Source organism: Engystomops pustulosus, chromosome 3, assembly GCF_040894005.1.
Source record: "Engystomops pustulosus chromosome 3, aEngPut4.maternal, whole genome shotgun sequence".
Classification (NCBI taxonomy): Eukaryota; Metazoa; Chordata; class Amphibia; order Anura; family Leptodactylidae; genus Engystomops; species Engystomops pustulosus.
In genome coordinates, this window is record NC_092413.1 from 131,907,546 (window position 1) to 131,913,458 (window position 5,913).

Here is a 5,913-nt window from a genome sequence, read left to right on the forward strand (position 1 = left end):
GCAGAGTGTGTGACGTACATGTGGGGCCGGCATATCAGGCAGGGAGATGGTTGCTATAGAGTTACAGACGCTTTACCCGCACTCTCTCAGCACAGGAGGAGGGAGAGCAGGGTCTGGCTGTGAGGGTAGTGTCTCAGGGAGACAGGGAGCAGCAGGAAAAGGGGGGCCAAGAGATATAACTATTTTATGAACAGTCACAGTCAGCAAGAGGCTCCTTTAGCCCTGCACAATAATATAATGTTGTAGTTACAAGACAATCTGTAATATGGGACTGTAGGAGAATTTTATAGGAGATAGACAGATAATAGGTAGATTGACGATAGAACATAAATATAAAAGATGATATAGATTTATAGATAAATTTATAGATGTACAAATAGTTTTTATAGTAGATTTTATATACAGATAGCTAGATGAAAGTGAAAAAAGAAGGTGAAAAAAGAAGGTAGAGTTGAAGATCAATTGATAGATAGATAAGAAATAGGCACCACAGTCCAGATCAGTAGATAGATAATAGATATGTAAATAGAATATATACAGATAAATAGATAGACAAAACACTGGTTAGATAAATGGTTATATATATAGACAAATTATAGGAGATTCAGATAGATGATAGATACAGTATATAACGTAGATAGAGATTCATCTATGGGTGTTGATAATAATAATAATTCTATATTTATATAGCGCACACAGATTACGCAGCGCTGCACAAAGCATGTAAAATTTTAAACCTTTATCATATGTGACCATGGCGTGTAAGTAGCTTGTGAAGTGGATCGGATCCCCCCACGCGCTGCTTACCAGGTGGTCCAAACCTCTGATGGCAGCTCCAGGGTCAGGCGAGTGCCTCGGGTTATGCGATATGCCCCAGGAGTCGTCTCTGCCTCCAGGCAGGACTTGGCTGTAACACACTGAGCATGCACAGTTTGTTCAGTGTGTTACATAACACAATATATTACATCTGTATTATTCTCTCTTAGGGTATATTAACACAAATGTGTGAACACGTCAGAGCACTGGAGAAGAGGAGAGATGAGGGCTGCTCAACCCTCCCCTCTCCATAGAGCAGCGCAGGGCCGGCGCTGTAACCTGACGAAATATAGAACATAGAGAAGACATATGCTCATCGCACAGTGACCAGGCACCTTAGCCGTCAATGGGGACCGATATGTGGCAGCAAATGATGTGGCTGCATATCGGTCCCCATTACATGCATTTGAATGAGTCCTTAGGTGAATAAAAGCTTGAAAAACTATCAAAGGATTGCTTGTTTAAGCCAACCTGTAAGTTAATAAAAAAAGTTTAAAACTATTTATAAAGGAAAAGTCCCCCAAACACCAACATTCCCTATAAACATGTAATAAAGTACAAAACCTACAAAATCCGAAAACCCCTCACAAATTTGCTATCGCCGCATCCATAGTACAATAAATTGGAAACACTATTTTTTTTTTCGGTCAACACCGTAAAAAAAAAAAAAAGACTTGCCAAAAAAATTCATTTTTCATTAAAAAGTCCATTGGAACAAAAATGTTCCAAAAAGGGATAAAATAAAGTTATGTGCGCCAAAATTGTACAACTGAAAAGAACAACTCATAACATAAGAAACAAGCCCTAAGCCAGCTCTGTCAATCGAAAAACCCTAAAGTTATGCCTCCGAAAAGAAATAAGATTTTCTCTTTATTAGTTTTTCTATATAAATGAGGTATCTTCACAGGTACATGAACAGCCCCAAAAACATGCAAACAATCTGACACCAGAATTGATCATTTTCTTTTCCTCCTTACAATTGTATAGCCTTTAGAAAGTGATAGTGCAAATCTGCTCTAAATAGCGAACCTTCTGTTCAATGCCATTAATTGTGGCACCTGTTCTTCATTAATCTGGGCCTCTCTGTACCTTTAACATGGGGCATGTGACACACTTCTTTTGGACTGATTATTGTGGTGCACGACTGTACACCAAAACACCCCTTTATTGTGTTGCCTCAAGTATAGTGCAGCCACGACAAACATGAGTCGCGTGCAACACATAAGTTGCGCTGACACTATTATAAATACTATAAATACATGTGCAAGCAGTTTGCACATAAAAGAACATGCAAAGTCTGTCAGAAAACTGTCACAGGGTCCTTAGTAAATGTGGGTTATTGGGTATTAAACTTTGTGGAACGTTTTACTATTTTATCCACTGCGAAAGTGAAAATTTTTTGAACATTTCAAAATTACACCCAATTTAGTTTTAACCTCTTTAATTCTAAGCCTTATAACACCCTACAAAAATGAGACGACGCATAAAAAAAACAGTATATATATATACTGTATAAATATATATATACTGTATAAATATATGTCATACAGTGGATATTAAGTGCATCGAATAAACACACCTATGTGTTCATAGTAGAGTCCAGAACTTTATGAACATGTTAATGAAAAGAAATGCACTGTGTAGAATGTTGTAGTAAGATGTGACCACGCTTGTATGACGTTTCCCATCCCTTTCTCAAGCACGCACTCGGGAGGACTTTCATCTTTAATTTTTATGATTGTTAGAATCACATGATAATTATACTAAGAATACAACATATTATTATTATACGGTTCAATCACCTTATAATGTTAGGATTAGTAGTAGATTATCCCTATATATTTCATACTACAACTCAGATTTTCAGAACCCTATAAGAAGACAATAAAATTGCAGATATCGTTCAGCCCCCTCAGACTTAGTGTCCCTAAAGATCCAAAATACTTCTTATTGTAGAAATCTAGTTTTTATTTGTGACTCATCACAGCCCTCAATCTCCTCCAGTACACACCATGTGCAATAGATACGTTTTTATAAATGTTATTTGAGGACAGTTTCACAAGAAACTAGAAAATCGTTGTGGCAGAAACAGAAAACATTCTGTTCACTTTTCACAAACTTCCTCTATCTTTATTCTAGAATATGAAGACTAGCAAAAAGTTACACTTTGTATATACCTTTACCTGTATATTGTGGTGCGGTTAAAGGGAACCTGACACCTGGGACCTCAATTTCACTAAAGACAGACTACAGATTCCCATTGCAGCTGCATTGCAAATATTGTGGCCCTTCAATGTTTAACTTCAAGCCAATGAGAGAATGCTCCATTAACCCATTCCTGCATTTGTGTGTTCCTAAAAGACCTGTTGCGGGTTGAGCCCTCTTCATACTCACCAGTTGTTTGCTGCATAATATTGCATGTATAACATTATCTTACATCCACAAACAGCTAATTCAAGAATCAAATAAAACTGAAGAGAAAGTGAAAGTACTTTGTATATTTCCTTCCTTATTCAAGCATAAACATTGGTTTTGCTTCCTACTCAGAAAGAACACAGTAATAGTAAATTGTTGAGACTTGTGTTTGACCTAAGATTGTTTTCCCACTTTTTAATGCCCCTAATTGGTATTGTTTCTGAAGTAAAAAAAAACCTATAAACCTATCTGTTAGAAGTCTATATGTTAGTGTCTGAAAACCAAAGCCTTGATGAGGTTATGAACGGAGCCTAAACATGACCATACACCCTAACATGACCATTTTCCCTAACCCTAATACACATGCTAGTGGCTAGTGGATAAGCATGCATAAATGCAGCGGCCAATGGCAGAGATCTATAGTTCTTTCTTCTCTCCTTTGTTCACAACACAACTGACCATGTAAATTTTAACCTCTTTCACTTTCACCTTTCAATAGCACCAGGTCACGAATCTAGCAGTTAACAGTAGTCAGTAAATTGCTTGTGCATAAGTACTAAAGAGCCAACAACAGATACTTTATATTTATTCTGTGTTAAACAAATTCATCAACTTTCTTTCAGGAAGAAAGGACACAATCAGTGATGTTACTTATATATAATTAATATTGCCATGACTAGTGAACCTCCACCGAAAATTTACCGTAAGATAAAAAATCAATACTACAAGAAATACTGAGCTCATAATGGCTCATTTTGAAGAGAAATGCTATAATCAGCTCATCGCTCCAGATCCAACTCTGACTGGACTGCAAGGCGAAAAGTATTGGGCCTTACTAAGTAAAGGAAGAGTATTTTCCAGCATCAACTGTAGAATAAAAACTTATGATTTTCTATGTTTGACATGTACACATGATTTTTTTTACATGAAGACTTTGTTTTTTTCTACTGAGGAATGCTGGAAAATACTTTCCCTTCACTTAAAACATAATCATCATTTCAGATGATTTTTCATAATATGTGTGGGGGAGGAGGGTATTGTGAACATTTTTATACTATGCTTCTGCAACACCCCTGCCAATGTGTAGGCAAGGGAATGCTTGCGAATGAGGCCCTCTATCTGTAGTACCCCTCTAGAGGAGTCTGATCAACTCACTTTTAGGGTAATACAGTCTATTAGAGTTAATTAGCAGTGGTAGATTCTGCCTGGACAGGCAAAGGTTAAAACTATTTTATACTGTTATCTAATCATGTTCCAATCTATAAGCTGTAGTGTGTTTGGAGAGTGAGCACCACCTGACCAGGGAAGGATAAAACCCCTGGACAGAAGGTCCTCTTTAGGCCCCTCCAGTAATCCGGCATCTGTTCGGAAATCGTTTGGCTCGTTGCCTACAGTTCCAATAAAGAACTGTGAGTTATCTTTGCATAATGTTGCCTCCGTCTGGTCCCTGAATACGGCTGTACCATAACGGGCTCCCCCATCCATTACCCAGGGACTCATACTACAGACATTAAAGGGGTTGCTCCAGGGAGACCAAGTACATCAGCCTCTCCTCATATGATTTTTTGCACACACGACCTGTTGGAGACCTGCCAGACTGTAAGACAGCCCTCAGGTCCCTATACCAAGCACCGTGACCACAGCGTGCCTAGGCTGCAACCGGCAGCCACTCCGCTGTTCTGGGCCCCAGCTGCCTCCAGGCCCCAAGAAATGGCTAAGCCCCAGCGGGGGATGTTGCACTTTAAGAAATACTCCTTAGTTTGTAAAGAAACTAAGACTGCAAAACACTTCTAGGACTGCTAAGTGCCCCTTAGATACAATGTTACTTCTATGTTTCTATGGCAAATCTGTCTACAGAATTTAAGACCGGTCTCTCTCTTCTCTTTTCTTGTTGTTTACACAGCTGTGAGTGGTAGACCCCATAAAAAGATTTTATTGGTGGACTCTAAGCACTCCAGGCAAACAATGACAACATATGACTTATAAATGATGATTGATGTCATTGTGTCGCTAAGGGCTCGTAGCCTCTCTATGTAGTGAGTGTTTGCTGCAGTATGCTGTACACAGAAACTCTGTGACTTCATCAGGGTGCACTTATCAGACACTGGGGGTCATTTACTAAGGGCCCGATTTGCGGTTTCCCGACGTGTTACCCAAATATTTACGATTTGCGCCGATTTCCCCTGAATTGCCCCGGGATTTTGGCGCACGCGATCCTATTGTGGCACATCGGCGCTGGCATGCACGACGGATTCGGAAAAACTGCCGCATTTAAAACAAAAAATCTGTCGCGGAGCTTGCACTTACCTTCACTCAGCCCGAGCTGGTGAACTCCAGCACGTTCCGATGCTTTTCAGCGCAGCAGCGCCACCTGGTGGACGGCGGAGGAACTACTTTAATAAATCCCGGCCGGACCCGAATCCAGCGCAGACAACGCGCCCCTGGATTGCGAATGGACCGGGAAAGTAATTCTGCCCCACTATGTCAAGATCCTTATCTAGGATCCCATGGCCGTCATACCAGGATCTGTAATAGTCCCTGTCAGAGGTAACATATACTCTAGAAGCCTTCATAAAGCTTTATACACTGAAAAATATAAAAAACAGCATGTTGCTGTAGAATGCCATTTTGTAATTATTTATTATTACCACTGTTATTCCTACTAAGACTAACTTTTATTAT